General features: G+C 41.5%; 1 protein-coding gene across 1 annotated transcript in view; it reads right to left on the bottom strand.

Moving 5' to 3' along the window:
• Cdk5alpha (Cdk5 activator-like protein) overlaps window positions 1-18,152 on the bottom strand; it is a 67,896-nt gene that overhangs the window by 13,355 nt on the left and 36,389 nt on the right. The gene's annotated exons all lie outside the window — the stretch shown is intronic.

Raw genomic sequence — 18,152 nt, 5'->3', positions numbered from 1 at the left:
AAACAAATCTCTAGGTCACTCAAAACTGGAGAAACTTACAATACCTACAATATCGAAAATGTTGATTATAAAAATTAAGAATCCATGACACTCAGTGCACATATTACCGTCTTTAAACCTTCAGTTGTTTAGACGATCAAATTAGTTCAATGTTATCGCCGGAAAGTTGAATAAGAGAAGCCCCTTCAATTAGTGAAGAGACAACATACATTACACCTCAATGCAGCAGCATTGATTTGTTTAGTATGTAATCGCATCTTAGATGGCTCAATTTTTGACAAGTGTTGAACTATATTTGGATGTATTTATGCTAAAAGGAACTATGTGACATGCAAACCCTACGCTTATAGTTCCTTTTACCATAAATCCGTCCATTTGTTAATTATTACTGAGAGGAGAGTGTAAAAATCAACATACTGTGTATCGAGGGAGTATTGCGAGAAAAGTGCAATAGGCGCATTCTGCCGTGCTAAGCACAAACGCCGTATGAGCATTCGCATGTTGCCACGTTTCCTCGCAGAAAATATTTACTTTTGAGGAAATTATGATTTTTTTCATCGAAATTTTCAGACTTTTTATTAGATCAACTTACGAACGGAATCCTCTGGAAAATTGGCAGTGAGGCTGCCCCAAATTTTTCTGAAAATTCGTGATTTGTCGAAGAAGATTTGGCAAGGCCCAATGGCTCATATGACGTTCTTCCTTGGCACTGTAGCGTCGACAAGAGCCTCTTACACTGCCGCGCTAAGGAAAAACGCCGTATGAACTTTTGTGCGTTACAAAATTTCTTTCGGTAGAATACAAATTTTCTGGAAAAGTTGCGGAAATTTTCCGTTCAATTTTCCAAAGAGTTTTCATCGCTATGTGATGTGAAGTACCAGAAGATTTCAAGTAGAAATATTCATTATTTGGCTCAAAAATCAATATTTTAGGAGGGGAAAGGCAACTCTCGGATGTCCATACGGCGTTCTTCCTTAGGACCGCAGCATTGAGAAGAGCCTCTTGCAGGGACTCCGGCCCGAGTCGGTTGGTCAAAGCGATTAATTCACGTGCAGCGGAGATTCGTGTCAGTTTTAAGAAAACGTAAGGCTTCCCCTTCCATCGATTTCCCGCCGCTCCTGGCGTAGTCCCGTCCATGACAGAAACAATCTTCGAGCTTTCCTCGCCCCTCCGTCGTCGTCGTCGATGTTTAGTGATTTCGTTCAGTTTCAGTTAAAAATAACAAGATTACACTCGCTAATAAATTCTTCCATCGCCTCCCGATCCGTCAATATCTTTCAGCACGAATATGAAAGCGTCGTTTGGCAAGGAGAGCTCCTGTATTTCTCCCGACTCTTCTGTCGTGCTAAGGAAAAACGCCGTACGAACCTTCAGGCGTTGCTAAATTTCCCTTGATAGAACAGGAATTTCTTGCTCAATTTATGAATATTTTTCTTCCAATTTTTCACATCATTTTGCTTGCAATTCAGTGATCCAAAGCGTACGGATGTATCCGTACCGCGCGGACATTCCCTATACTGACACGGACCGCGGACGGACCAAAACCTTATGGAAAAACGCTTCCCTATCTTAAAATGTCCGTGCGCGTGACGTCACAGAATGATGCTCAGCCAATAGCAGCACAGAGAGCGGTAGAGCGTACGGATCTCGCACACGGAGCACCCGGGAACACTGTTGCAATTCCACCGGAAAGTCCTAAAAATTTTAAGGGAAAATATTCATAAGTTTCCTCGGAAATAAAAATTTTATCAAAGGAAATTTGGCAACTCTCGAATGTTCATACGGCGGTCTTCCTTGGTACGGCAGTATTGTGTTTGCAACTATTCGTGACCAAAGTGGCAAAATTTTATGAAGAGTAAAATCATGAAATTTCATGTAAAAAATTTCATGTTTCAGAAATTTAGATATTGAAAAATACCGGTTCTGTTTCGCAAAATGTAACAATTATTGTAACTTTCTTCTATTTTTGTGTGTTTGAGTGAGGGTTGTATACTCTAGCCTCTAAAAAATATGAAATATTTCACAGCGTTGTAAAATTTCATGAATTACTTCACTGAAATTTCAGTTAAGTATTTGTTTCCAGTTTTCAGTTCGTTACCAGGATTTTTACGGTTCTGTCCTTTCCCCAGGTATGTGACTCACGTGACTCTTGAAGCACCACTAACGACGAGACAGATGGAACCAATACGACATGGAAAAAGATCAAGGGAATGGATGCCCGGTGACGACGGCGCAGAGATACAACTATTCGTACTTGATGGATGTCCGTGTTGCGTCTGCAAAATTGAAGGCGCGATGGCGCGAGCCGTGAACTCGCAATGCTCCGCTCTTCGCTGGCGATGAGGTTTCGCGTCGCTCAGTTTTGGAAGTAAACTTACGAGACGAGGCCCAAATACGTCTCTCTTATCTTCGGCTGTGTTACCACTCGATTTTATCTGTTTCTCCGATTTGATGTCTGATTCTTTCTCTAGGATTTATTTGTAGACCTCCGTCCTGAGTTCGTATGTACCGGCCCCATTATTCGAGGGGAAGGAACCTTCTTCTGGCTCATCCGTAGAAGCCTCTATCTGTGTAGCAGTGGCGAGGCGTGAATGATCGATCATCAATATTCCGCCATTTGAAGTTATGGTAAAGAATCGACTATTAAGGTATTCGCTGTGAACTCTTCGTTCATCGATCATTTTCCACAGCTTTAAATGGCAGATAAATCGATGTATCGCAAAGCACGCCACGCGGCTTGATTTGACCAAGATTTGACCCGGCTTCGGTATCTAAGTCTTAAACGATATTTTCCTAATCTTCCCAAGAAACTTGTAAACTTGTCAATCAAAATTCAGTAAAAAGAATATATTCCATTTTGAAGACTACTGAAACCAGTTTAGTGGCCATTTTGACCCGAGTAGACTGGGGTTTTATTTTTTTGGTGGCAGCCAAAATTGAAAAGCATGTAAAAGGCTTTATACCTAATGGTGCATTGAATTTGGAAATAGTTGATGTATCTAACGTTAAATTTTTCATCCAGTGGCGTGGCGTGCTTTGCGATGTATCGATTGATGTGCCATTCAAACCTATAAAAAAAAGATAGATTGTCAGGGCGTTCGCTACGAACACCGTATTAATAGATTCATTACCATGGCTTCAAACGGGATAATATCGATAGTCGATCATCACGCCTCACCGTCGTGTTCATCCTAACTCCATTTGACAGAATGTTAAGTGAAAATTTAACCGTGACATCCATTCTGTGAGCTTATATTAGGGCCCTGTGAAACTCCATCAAATAATCAATGGGTCAGTTGCGCTGGTCGCAGAATCGTATTCCGATGCTTGATTCTTGTAGATTAGCTAAAATTAGTAAGATCTGTCCAAACAGCAACTTCCTATGTTCATTGACCAAGATATCACGCTTTGAAAAAATCGGTTTTTTGACGTCGTCCACCGTGGTAGTGACACCCTTGGTTTCTTCCACCTTGCTTTCGTCCGAGTTTTACGTTGAATAACCAGTGCAAATGTGCGTCACACCGACTGATGAAAGCAAGGAGAAAGAAACCAAGGGTGACACTGGGGGTAAATTGCGCTGGTCACAGAATCGTGTTTTGATGCTTAATTCTTATAGACTAGCTAAAAATAAACAGATTTGTCCAAACAGCAACCCTCTACGTTTAATATTAATCGAGATATCGCCCTTTGAAAAGTCGAATTTTTGACGTCATCCACCGCGGTAGTGGCACTCTCAGTTCCTTCCACCTTGCTTTCATCAGTCGGTGTGATGCACATTTACACTGGATGTTCAACGTGAATCTCGAATGAATGATATGCGCCTGCAAGACTGTGGGAAAACTTCACGCATTGCACCTAACAGTGCGGTCTGCGTGAACCGCATATTAGCGCCTACAAGACTGCATGAATACTTCTCGCATTGCGCTAAAAGCAGTGCAGTCGGTCAGTTGGCGTGAAACGCATATTAGCGCCAACAAGACTTCGAGTTCAGTCGGTGTCATGCACATTTGCCCTGGTTACTCAACGTGAATCTCGGATGAATGCATGGTGGAAGAAACCAAGGGTGTCACTACCGCGGTGGATGACGTCATAAACCGAATTTTTTAAAGCTTGATATCTTGGTTAATATTGAACGTAGAGAGTTGCCGTTTGGACATCTTATCGTTCTTAGCTGATTTACAAGAATCAACCATTAAAACACGATTCTGTACCAGCGCAACTGGCCGATTATTGATGGACGTTAGATCGAGTGGATCAAATTTGTTGGCATAATTCAAAGCACAATTTTGGAAAAAAATCTATATAGTATCGAAAGAGGCCTCTCAGAATGTGAAACGACACCGGCAGTAAGGGGGATGGGAAAAGGAGTCAAGAGTTGTAAGCGAGGTGTCTAGAGTCGTTGAACTTTCTACCGAAATGCAGTTTAAAAACCACTCAAGAGGGGAACTCGAGTATCGTCAACAAACGAGGAGCAATATTGCCAGATTTTGGGGGTTTATGAGTTGGCTCATACCGCACCAATTGGTTCAAAATATGAGAACATAGCGACACGATTTGCGGATCTTGCGGAAAAAAGAAACTGCACTCGGAGAGGATTGCACGCATGCAGTAACGATCGAACTGCATGCAATTTCGCCTGCAAGTGTCTGGCGCGCTGTTGCCATTGTTAGAAATTTAAATCAAGTTATATAAATTATAAAACACTAATGTTTAAATGACGGCACTTTCGCAAGGTTTGCCTGGAATTTTGTTTCACGATTTTCAACGAATCCTTCAAACTTTGCATCAAAATTATTAGTAATAGCAAGCAAGCTGATCGGTGTGTCAATCAAGTAGGCACACGGCATCCGATCTAGGTTTCAAATCCCCGAAATGATCTACTTTTGCAGCAAGGACGACGTTTTTTTGCCAACCTCGAAAATTGATGGCGAAATGGCGTGAAAAATTGGCAACTGCAAACTCATTTGGCAGGAGTTCTACGTCATTTGGTCAATAAATGCCGATTTTAAGAAGAGCTTTAGAATGAGCTTCGTTCATGTCTCAGGCGCAGGAAACTCACAACTTATTTAATTTTATTTTCAAAAAAATTCGATAAGTGGAGCCCCTTCAATTCGTGGATAGGCAACATACACAACACTCCAATGCCATAGCGAGAATTTTACCGTGCGCTCGTAATTCATTGCAGCCTATGCTGCTTGGGTAAGGCTACTGGGCCCAGAGACAGAGTATTCAGCAGTGGCGTGGCGTGCTTTGTGATGTATCGATTGATCCGTCATTTAAACCTATGGAAAAGAATCGATTAACAAGGTGTTTGCAGCTAACACCTTAATAATCGATTCTTTACCACGGATTCAAATGGGGAAATATCGATAATCGATCATTCACGCCTAGCCACTGGTATTCAGAGACCTCGCACTGCTATCTTTCCAACAGTGCAAAAGTTACTATTTCCGAAGTCAACGCTCAAATTCGCTTGATGATGACTGATGAACAAAGATGAGCGACTGGTTTTGCGATCTCAACCTAATATGCAAAAACTCGCCTAGCAAATTGCACACTCCGTCATTCACCAGTCATCCTTAAGCGATTTTTTACGCAACAAGCTGCTCACCAAACATCATTGACCTCCAAATTTATCTTCGCCTTCAGACTGCAAGTGCAAGGCCTCCAAAATGTATTGACCCTGGGTACATACTCCGATGGTGGAGTTAGCCGAGACTGGAAAAACGCCCCTAGCGGAGACTGGAAAAGGGCAGTCACCCCGAGGAAGGGGAAGTGGGGCAACGCAGCAGCGGGTCCTAAACAAACGGCGACCACGCGGCGCCAGGCATAGCGTCGGGACGCCCAGTCTGGGAGCCCCTGACTGCGTCTAGACACGCGGAGGCACCCTCCGACCAGACCCGATGGGCGGGGGAGGGGGCTTTTGGGGATGCGCCGCCACCGGTGGGGAGGGGAGGGGCCCGCGAGTTGCAGACCGCCCTCGCTTTATCGCTTCCGTCGCCCCCGTCGTGGTTGTCGTCATGGCGTTTTTTTTTTGGGGGGGGGGGGGTGTCCATTGGGAAGTCGATTCTGGTTGGGTTGCGATGGTTGGAGCTTAAGGGGAAATTGGTGAGTTTTGAAAAGTTTGATAGTGAGTTGAACCGAACCTACCCCAACAGTCCAAGAGACGACCTAGACAAAGCTTCTGCTACGCGCACGGCGTACACTGATACAAATATTTGTGTTCTTGTGTTACTTTTGGTTAATATAGGAGGTGAGACACAAACCGACACAAATTTGGACCGCGTTAAGCAGAAAGGAACCAACCCACATCAGCTAGGGCCAGAAATTGGGCAATTTAATTTTTTATATGAAAACTGTCGTGCGAATTTTCGTGCAAATGTCAGTGAATTTGACTGCACAATGAGAAGAAAATTCCTTTAAATTTTCTGCACAATGCGAAGAAAATTCCTGCAAATTTGCAAAAGAATTCGCACACACGCGCTCTCGTAAAAAATTAAATTTCCCAGTTAAATGGCAGTAGCTGATGTAGCTTGGTTCCTTTTTGTTAAACTCGGCCCAATTTGTGTTGATATCGGCAAAGTTTGCGGTGAATTCAGGGCAGAAAAAAATGGAGAGACTGGTAAAATGCATTCCTCCAATTTCGACAATGGTATTCACCATTCGTTTTTTATTAAATTTCTACAAGAAAACTAGCTGATATTTTCTCCTGAAATTGTCAACCGAAGTCTAAGGTTTATTTGTGTTTTACTTCCCGTATCAACGAAAATTTTGTGTTGAAATTTCTCTCTGTGTGGAAATCGTTGCCTAACGCCTCAGAATGAAGGCGAATTCTCCTGTGATAATCATTCAAAATTATGTTATTGAGCGTTGTTCGCTGTCGATCACACGAAAATGCCTCTACGCGTGTCAAAAGTTGCCTAACAATTCAAAGTGAAGGCGCCTGCTGTGTCCCATACACTTGAAAATCCCCGTGTTATATCACTTGAGGTCGTATTAATGCTTCTCTCTTCAGCGACTCCTTTTCTTATGAGGCTCGACACGGTTCACATTGTGATTAAGGGAGGTTCAAGGATATTTTTAACGTAGCATCATATAAATGACTTTAATGAATCTCGAGGAAAATTCAACAGAATAACTTCAGAGACAGATACTTGCGAAGGATAAAAATGTTTTGGTACTCAGATAAAAATGAAAAATCATGGAAGGAAAAAGTCGCTACGATTTCAAAAATTTTTGTGGGAAGTACCAATCTACCTTGAAATCTTGGATACTTGCAAAATATACTCATTTGTATTTTTAATATTTTCTGGAGGCAAAGCATTATACTCCCTGACAAGGATCTATTTCCGAAGTCACGCTGTTAAATTTTACTCGAGAGTCGTTTACATTGCCCATTTTATTGTGGTGTGCTACGGCTAGAGCCGCTTTTAATCACAATGTATATTGTGGAAACTTATTTCTGTTCCATCTTTCATTTTTCCTAAATAAAAACAACAACGCATGTTACCCACGATGAGTGTTCCAAAATAACGATTCTACCTCAATGAGCACGCTGCTATTATTAACAAATAAAATTAATATGCGACTGTAAACCCTAACTACAAAATTTTCCACAGTTCGGCAACATCAGTCAGAGACCTAGACAAGGTAGGGGATGATCGCTGAAGAGGGGGTGGAATAACGAAAGGGTTGATCTGATTGCGCGGACATCGTTGGAATGCAAGTGACTCCGATCTCATTGCCAGGTTCTGCTCAGACGAGAGGGACCCCTCTTTGTATTCTACTCCTCCCTGCCCGGTCCAGTGAGCCATGAGGGCATGACGTGAGTCTCTAACTTAACGCAACTGAAATTGCATAACCATCGAAAGGAAGGAGCCCTTAAATGTTGTGTGTCTTTTTAATGAAGTAAGATAATTTTGGCACGCAATTTTTTGTTCTGGTAGTTACATTTGACGTGAGGAGGAATTTAAAAGTCCCTGCACTATCTTAACAAGAGGCACAATGAACGGCAGACGAATTTTTCACAAACTATCCTGTTAAAAAGTGCGAGAGCAAAAAAATTCGTGAAACCATCACACTTTATTTGGGCAATAAAATGAGAACTTGGTCCATGGTACCATCTTCTTTCAGCATGGCTGTTTCAATTCAACCTCTGTTCAGACCCTCACCCTCAAATTGGCATTTTATGAATTTTGGATGAATATATCTGCCATTTTATAATCGAATTTTCGTCCCAAATTTTCAACAACGCGTTGAGATTAAATTTCAAAGCGCGTTACATAACGCAGCCTTTGACTCTTCTCTCCACATTATAAAGCACCCCTTAAGACAGATTAAGCCCTTTTTCCTCCCTTGAGCATGATGTATTTTACAAACGGCTCCTACCTCAAACTTGAAAAAAAAACTCTCCCCGTTATGGGGTCGTATTCAAAATGGCGGGAGTGGAAAGGACCGTGCGTTATTCTGAATGTAAATCCGACAACACAGCTCGCCTAATTGGAGCCGACTCAAAGCTCACCGCTATGATTTTCATTTCACTTCTCGCCTAATCGAATTACCCGACGACCGGAGGTATAGGCAGTTCATCCGTTTGAAGTCGGCGGGAGATTTGGCGAATGCGAAAAAGAAGGAAGAAAAGGCGCGAGAGAGTGTGGGGTGGCGAGGGGGGGGGGGTGGAGAAAAGGAGAAAAACGGCAAGGTCGGGATTGTTTACACACACGTGGCCCTCCACGCTTCGGCTGAAACTTGGCGGGCTTGAAAAATCGAGCTTCGACCCGAGCTGAAGCTCAAAGCTCAAAGCTCAAAGCTAGCCGCCGCGCCGACTTGGGAGACGAGCGGTTGTTGCGGAGGCTCAAGGACTCGACGAGAGGGAACTCATGCTGAAAACAAAAGTTGAACCAGTTATGAGCGCTTGTTTAACAGGTCGTTAACGCCGGTGCGCCCCCTGGCTTCCACGCAGCCCAATTCTCGAGAATGGAGATGTTGCATGTGTGAGGAATTTGCGATTTGACTGTTGATTCTTATGTAAAAGTTCGATGGTGCCACTGGTTTCCTCTGAAATCAAGACCCAAGCTCAAAAAAAGCTCTCAAGTTGAGGCCAAAATGGAGGGGATATCCCTCGCTATCCTGAGAGTCCACGTCTATATCAAGACAAACTCTCCATGCGCTTCCAGGACTTTATGTCCACCTACCTTTCGTCCATTAAATAAATGTCCACCGCTATTTATGTCACTAAACGTTAAGTCCAGTCTTTATTAAGTCCACATGATTTAATGTCAACAATGAAAATGTCCAAAATTGTCCAAATTGTGGACATGTTATGTCCACATTTTTTTCTTCTCATTTAAATGACAGGAACCACCTCAAAAATAAATGCATACTACTACTACCTTCATTCTTAAAAACATTTCATTCATGAATCAAGTCATGAAAGAGAACAGACTCTAAGAGCAGATAAAAACATATGTTCATGTGTACACTGTACAGATATGATAAGATGAAAACCAAAGCGGGAGCCTAAGAAACGCTCCAATGCCAAATTAAATATGTTTCAGTAACAGATGCAGTCAAAATTGAAAGTCCTCTTTAACTAGTTATTTCGTGCGACTTCAATCATTTAGGATACTGTGCAACGCCTCTTACGCGAAATAGTTGCTTAAAGCGTTGCGGCGCGGCAGGTAACCAGCGTGACTCGCGCATAGGCGCCTACAAACCTAACGGGATACTTCACGCGTTGCGCAATGCGTGAAGTATCCTGTTAGGTTTGTAGGCGCCAGTTCGCGTTCTGCGCTGCTAACACGCCGCTCCTCTCTGTGTTAGGCTCTAATATTTAAACTCGCGGAGTCAGCGTTTTTCAACTCATGATTTTGAAATGTTTGCACTCTCTGCATGGATTATTCCCTTTTAAACTGATGAAAAAGAAATATGTACTACTGGAAAACATAATGTGTTTTTTGTAAATATAATAGTGGTTCCGTGTCAAATTTAATGATTTCCAAAGCATTCAATAATATTCTTTTATGTTTTGGACTTTTACTGTGCTGCAGCGTGGTGTAAGCGCAACCAAACGCTCAAAATTGGACGTAATTGACTCAAGGAGGTCGATGTACAAATAAGTTAAACACAAAAAATTGCGTGCTTCTTAGTTTTTTTCCTCTTTTATTAATTTTTGTATAGTTTCGTTCATCACAACTACGGCTCATTGAGATTCATATCGATGCCATTGCTTGGAAAAGGTTTTACAAATATTGACCACGTTTTAAAAATCTAAATGTTTTTAAAATGAAGTAATCAATTTCATTAAAAAAAAAGAATGTACATTTAAGGCATATTTTATATCGGAAATTTCAAGGATGGAAATGAAACCAAGTATTTACCAAAGACAATATGAAAAGATGAATCAAAAGAAGAAATTAACATTTCATTTAAAATATGAGTTACGATAACAACACTTCACTCTCTCTTAATTTTCTCATTTCGATATTGTCAATATAATTTTACACACGGACTAAAATATGACGCTTGAATTTGATTTTAGTGGACTTTACATTTGTGGACTTCAGTGGACGTTTAAGTAATGGACTTAACAATAGTGTGGGCTTTAGAACTGTGGACGTAAAAATTGTGGACGAAAAGTCTGTAGACGTAAAAAAAGTGGACATAAACTCCGTGTACCCTCCATGCAAAGATAGGGAGCAAATACATTGACAGTGCTGTCACTTTATTTGGGGACTCAAAAACAGAAAACACGGCATCACTGCTAATGTATTTGCTCCCTATCTTTGCATGGAGAGTTTGTCTTGATGTAGAGGTTGACTCTCAGGATAGCGTGGGATATCCCCTCCATTTTGGCCTCAACTTGAGAGCTTTTTATGAGCTTGGGAGTTGATTTCAGAGAAAACCGGTGGCATCATCGTGATTCTCGCGAACTTTTACATAATAATCAACAGTCAAATCGCCAATTCCGCACACATGCAACAACTCCATTCTCGAGAATTCTCCTAATCTTCGAAGTAGACCTTGTCTCTGCACGATTTTCAGTTGTTTCTCTGGTAATTTTTCATGCCGTGATAGTGGAGAGAGCAGTAAGTGCAAAAATGAAGTTTTGAGAAACCGGGCTCAGAGGCGTCTGACCGGAGAATTTTATTGAAGGAAGCCTCCGTTTTTTAAATTTGATTTGGGAATTTAATTTTTTAAATGGAAACGATTGTGCGAACCTTTGAGCAAATTTCAGTGAATTTCCTGCATAGTTCGAAGCAAATTCCTTAACATTTTCAACGGTGTATCCGTACTAACGTTCAGTGGCGTGGCGTGAATTGCGATATATCGATTGTTGAGCCATCTAAACCTATGAAAAAAGATCGATTGTCAGGGTGTTCGCAGCGAACACCTTAGTAATCGATTCTTTACCATAGCTTCAAATGGCGAGATATCGATAATCGATTATTCACGCCACGCCACTGCTAACGTTCTCTTGTAAAAAAATTAAATTACCCGGTTTAATTTATTAGCAATAGCTGATGTGGCTTTGTTCCTTTCTGCTAAACGCGGTTCATGCTTTCCGGACCTCATCTGAAAATAGCGATACATCCTTTTGTCAGAGGAGCGACGATATTCTATGGAAGCGATTGCGTTCTACTATTAATTTTCCAACACCCGCTTTCCAAGAAGATAGAAATGCGGACCGCAGGTCACGTTACCGCGGAGGCAGGAAGCAGAAGTCACTAATGAGGACGGGAAATGAAGCTCTCGGGATAAACTTCATCGCCATTTGTTTAGATGATCGACAGGATGCGATACGGGCATTTCACCTGGAGATTCCGGGAAGGGAACCCTCACTCCCTCAACCCACACCAAAGCTCAGAAATCAAGCGAAAAAGTCGGTGGATTTCAGACCCGGCGTTACGAGAATCGAGCATTGCTACCAGATGAGGCTGAAAATTCTTCATTTTTTACATTGAGTGATATAGGAATTATGTCGATTTGAATCGGAATCTGGCAACTGTGGGATCGAGCATCCCCTCATCCTAGGAACATTCGCCCAGTTTTTTTCCGGGAAACACTTTAGCTTTCCACCGCCCGGTTTATTCCTCAAATGTAGGAGGGCTTGGAATAAAGTTCTTCTTGGGAAGCGCATTCTGCGTTCTTTTGGAGCTTTATTGCTCCACTTAGTATCCTCACATCATTTCAATAAAAAAAAAAATGGGAAAGGCAATAAGTTGTAATCCAGACGTTTAAAAATATTACTGCGGATCATATTCCGAGGAAGCTTTCCAAGCTCTATCTACCAGGAATTCGGAGGGTTTAATCCCTGGTGGGTGTCGCATCGCAGGGGCGTCCAGCTGGACGTATTTCTGCCGAACGGAACTATGTACATCATGAAGTGAGCTCTGCTATGCATATATTCTTATGGATCTCAGGGCTCATGTCTTAATGCACATAGTTCCGTTTGGCAAAAATACGTGCAGCTAAACTAGGGATCATCTAGGGTGCTTCGCAATGTATCGATTGATCTGTCATTTAAACCTGTGGAAAAGGATCGATTATCAGGGTGTTCGCAACGAACACCTAAATAATCGACTCTTCACCATAGCTTCAAATGAGGAAATATCGATATATATATATATCGAAGCACCCTACGCCACTGCTAGGGATAGAAAAAATTTTCCTAATTAGTTTCCCTACGCACATGAGTGTTTTTTCAGATAAGTCAGAAATTGTACTTTACCTGAGATAATTTTCAATACCTAAGATAATTTGATAAAACTTAAGAAAATTTGTGATAACCTGACTAGTCTATTAACAAACTGATCTGTTAATCATCATTGTACCCATTGTGATCTGTACCTAGCCCAACTTACCGTGACTAATGTATAGCAATTAACGAAATTCGAATTTGAAATTTAAATTAGTTTCGAATTGCAAAATAACGGTCATTTTGACTTTTTCAGTATTGAGATCCCTCATCCCGTAGATGGTCCCGGTCTTTCATGCAAATCAAGAAGACCTTTCGTGCAGGTACACGAAAGGCACGAGAAAAAGCGTTGATAAAACCGGGAATAAGACTTGGTTTCGACGTCGACGTTGAGCAGATGGAGCGTTGAATCCCCCGTTGAATAGGGCTCCTCGGACGCGAATGCGTTAACCCCTTTTCATACTTTCAAAAGTTCCGCGAAAGCGCGGAGCCTAACTCTCTCGGCGGGTCAGGTCATCAGGTGTGACGTCAACATCTTTCCGGTCCCGGCTACGGAGTCCGCCCCATTGACCGCCTTTTTCACTCCGGACCCGACTATACGCTATCAATCTGGACGCTCCCTTATCCCCATTCAACCTGATGATCTGCCATTTAAACCTATGGAAAAGGATCGCTGAACAAGATGTTCGCAACGAGCACCTTAATAATCGATTCTTTACCATAGCCTCAAATAGGGAAATATCGATAATCGATCGTTCCCGTCTCGCCACAGTTTGGAAGTTTCCGGCGGAGGTCAGGACATTCGCCGTTCCGCGGTGCATCTCTTGGGATGACGGTTGGCGGCAGGAACGGCGTTCATGGCGTGCTTTGCGGTATATTGATCGATGTGCCATTTAAACCTATGGAGAAGGATCGATGATCAGGCTGTTCACAAAGAACACCTTGATGATCGATCTATGGATATTTCCCCATTTGAAACTATGCTAAAGACTCGATTTTAAAAGTGTCGAACCCTGTTAATCGACCCTTTTCCATAGGTTTGAATGGCAGATCAATCGATTTATCGTAAAGCACGTTTCTTCTAAAGCTCCAAAGCTACGACCCTATTTTCCCGACGTCGAATCCAAATTAACTTCCTGTATTCGGTCGTGACATACTGTAGCCTTTCTTACAAAAGGGTACATCTGTAATTCTGCATGAGCCCCGGAAAATGTATCGTTATTTGGGGAACAGAGCTCACGTGAAAATTGAGGTACGGTTTTACGTCAGGAGAGTGACGATAATGATAGAGTTAGCTTGGAGATTCTCCATTTAAGATCGAATTTATTGTTGATTCTGAGATAGCCATGGGCGGAGTTAGGAATTTTTTGTTGTGAGCACATAAATACGACCAAGTTGGATCTGGGAACTCCCTCAGCTAAGAAGAAGCTTTGAGCTTCCCTTGCAAAAATGTATGAATAGAGCAATAGATAACGCGCGAATTCACGCATTCTGATAAATGCTTCTTCACCAAAATTTTACGAAGAAAACGACTAGCGCAACAAAAATTCCTGACATTAACTCCTAATCAAGATATTAATGTTTCTTGACGCATTGATTAAAAAAACAAATACTGGAATCAACCCCTAACTATAGAGTATTAACGTTCATATTTTACATTAAATAGGGGTAGCAAGGGAAAGAATGAAGAAAAAAATGGGAGAAAATTATGTTGCTGATTTTAAAATTGTTTATTTAAATAAAAAAGTCCGACATGTTTCGATGCAGATTTTACAGTAAGATAAATGCTAATTCAATCACCCCCGTGGTTAAATTAGCTTTCCACTATTGTAAAATGTACATTTGAAACATGTCGGACATATTTTTTTCAACAATTAAATTGTTAAATCAGCAATCAATTTTTTCCCGTGAAATATTCGATCGGTTTTTTCTTCGAAGAGAGAACGTCGCAAACATAAAGTTGACGTCTGATTAAAAATCCCCTCTAAGCGAACAATGATGTTTAACTTGTGTTGAACAGCACCCCTTCAAACATCGTGGGGTTGGGAAGCGGGACCCGGGGGTTAGCAACACCCCTTCCCGACAATGTTTTGCCGTTTCACAGCTCGACTAGGCTTACGAGGGCCCCCTGCGCCCACTTTTGTCGGGTTCAAAATCCTTGGGCGGATTTAAAGGATCACAGTCCTTCAGCTGTAGACTTGAAGCTTAAATTGTCGTCACCTCGTCGCGCGGAGAAAAATGTCTCTTCATCTCAGTCGCAATATGACTCTTGCCAGGTTTAAATACCCTTGATAAATGGTGATTTCTTAACTGCGAAGTTGGTGCCTTCATATGTATTTGCGTCCACGCCCTGGGTATTTTCATGAATTTTCATTTTTTTAATTATAATCGTTGTTAATCTTGAAAGTCAGGTGTAGCTTCCTGGGTTGAACTACAAAACAGCCGAAGGGTGTGCCTGCAATAATTGGACCGCGTTAAGCAGAAAGAAACCAAGTTTTATCAGCTATTGCCACATTTAATTCGGCAATTTCATGTTTTCATGAAAACGGTTGTGCAGATTTTTGTGCAAATTTCAGTGAATTTTCTGCATAGTACGAAGCAAATGCTCAAGATTTCCGAAGGATTCAGCACAAACGTTCTTTTGTAACAAATTAAATTGTTCAGTTTTTGGCAGTGGCTCATGTGGCTTGGTTCCTTTCTGCTAAACGCGGTCCAATTTACTGTTGTGGCGACAAAGTTCCGTCAATTAACTATGTCTCGGGCTGAACATTTTTAGAGAAAAAAGTGAGTTTTCGTCCTCCGTTAAGATATGTATACATTATGTAAGCCGCTTACGACTTATTCCTTGGGCACCAAGGTAGTTTTTACTTTTAAAAAAAAATCTGATAATCTCGAGCCAAGCTGACAAAAATTGGTCAATTATCTAAGTTTAAAAAGGTTTTACCCGTGAAAAAGTACTTCGATTTCCCAACCGGAAGTTCCGCATGGATCGTTACTGATCGTCATCACCCCGGACACATCTGGTCGCGCGGTAACTCGGTGCTGACCGGAAATCGGGAACCGGTAATAGGAAATCGGAAACAGGAAATAAGAAAGAGGAAACCGGAAGCAGCGCCCCTACGCACTCTTGAATATGTATAATACCAACCAAATAATTAGCCAGTTATTAATTTTAATGTTTCAGCTGCTAATTTTGTTTTATTAATTCGAATATTCGATTAATTATTAACTTCAATATTTACTCGATTATCCAAGTTTAAAGAGGTTTTGTCCATGGAAAAGAGCTTCGATTTTCCGACCGGAAGTCCCGCAAGGATCGTTACTGATCGGCACCACCCCGGCCACATCTGGTCGCGCGGTAACTCGGTGCTGACCGGAAATCGGGAACCGGAAATGGGAAACCGGAAACAGCGCTCCTACGCACTGTAATTATCCCTCGGGAGGGGATGCAAAACTGCAGATCGATCGGCGGATGCGATGCCTCGGGTTGATTCCTTTCCGTCGACGCCGACAACCGGGTCACCATGTCGATGAGAGGCTGACCCAGATATCCGCCGGAAGTGGCGGAATTTCTGTTTGCACGCCGAACCCCATCAACGCCTTTTTCAGACGCGTATGAAATTTTTTACGACTCTTTTTACGGCTTCATTAAGGGCCGTGCAGCGTAACCGAGGTCCCCCACCCTTGATTGGGCATCGTCTTGGAGCACCCTCGACCCCCGAACATCGAAAAAATGCTCGTAAACCGTATCCTAATTTGAAGAAATTATACTATCTTGCTTACTTTGTTTCTTGCTCTTAATAAGAAGTTTGTCTCGTTTTTAGGGGAAAATGTGCAGCTTTAAGAGTTTTTTTTTTATTATTATGAAAGTTAAGTTCATTTTTTTTTTATTTTTTTTTTAAATTTGGCTCGAAGTGTTTATAAAGTGATTGTGTCCATTGACATTTTACTCCTCTTTGCTGTAATATTTGGATTCCATTTTGCAAAAAGGAACTAGATGCATTCCAATGCAGCTAAGATTGTGCAACTTTTTTCAACTTGCAAGTATAAACAGACCATCTAAACAACTTTTATCTTAACCCCCAATAAACTATAAATTTAGGAGGAAAATTACCTTTGTAAATTTAATTTTTCTCATGATCTCAGTCATTTTTTGCAAAGAATGTAAGTTACACAATCCTAGCAACATTGGAATGCTTATGTTTTCTTTTTGTAAAATGCAATCCATTTAGCATGTTACTTAGCAATCAAAGTTACTTCATCAAAAAAGGGTGTGCCTCCCGTTGCACTAAGACGTATCATTTTAGCAGATTGTCTATGGTTGAAATTAATTATTGGTTTTCGTTTAACACCGTCTAAGCTTGATCCTACTGTAACTTATCATCAGTCACATCACATCAGTCTAAGAATATTTAGCAGGCTGTAAAAGATTGATGGACATGTCGTTACATCATTTCCGGTGTAATCTGACAAATACCCTTAACATATGAACGAAAATGTTGATCGTATGATCAGGGCTTTATTTGGTGACAATAGAGACTTTAACCGCGTCTGTGGACCCGGACCCTCTGAGGTGATATGAAGCAACAGGTCGACCGATGAAACTAAGCAAACTGGATATGTCTACATTGAGATTTTTGAAAAAACACACATGTGCTATAGTTTAGGACGGGGATTTATGTTAGATTGGGGCATGTTCAAAACTAAGGGCAGAGACGCAACCGGGATACCAGAAGATCCGGAAATGACTTGCAATCTTCCCACAGGAGATGTCGAGAGGTTTCGCTTGTTTTATGCAACTTCCTCACGTTTTGCTTATCAAAAAGGAAACTTCCCAAAAATAAATTCGGAAGAAAAAAAATCTTCTATCTGTCTTCGGCCGATGTCTCAGCTCTTTAAGCTCCAACCCTTAATCTGTTAAAAGGTTTTTTATATACAATTATGTCAAATCTAGCCTCTACACCACTTATTTCAAGCCAAATGCATTTTCTAAATAAATATGCCCTCTCTATGATGGTCAAGTATAACGATGGTGAAACTCCCAAACCACGTATCTCGTTTACGGTGTTTCAAAATCTCCGCTTCCTTTTTATTTTTGTGAAGAAGAACAAATCAACATTATTCCATGAAATTTTCACATAATTTCCTTCACGCATAGAGGAAAAATCGAGGAGGTTTTAAAGAATTGACGTTGTGTAGTGCTCCTGTTAAAAATTAAAGTATGACACGAAGTCTGCGACGCTGCAAACCGAGATACGTGCTTTGGGAGTTTCACCATCGATAAATACTTCCCGTTTTCTAGGTTCTATTCATATTATTAGAGGCTAGCTTGCTTACTTGAAGCTGAGAACTCTGTCGACGGAAAATAAACAACTAGCTGAAGCTATTACATTGGGCAGGCAGCAGTACTCGTACTGCCGTGCTACGGAAAAACGCCGTACAAACCTTCAAGCGT

The sequence above is a fragment of the Bemisia tabaci genome, chromosome 5, assembly GCF_918797505.1.
Source record: "Bemisia tabaci chromosome 5, PGI_BMITA_v3".
NCBI classification, from domain to species: Eukaryota; Metazoa; Arthropoda; class Insecta; order Hemiptera; family Aleyrodidae; genus Bemisia; species Bemisia tabaci.
The sequence above is the reverse complement of the archived record's forward strand: the minus strand, read 5'-3'. Positions and strand labels throughout refer to the sequence as shown.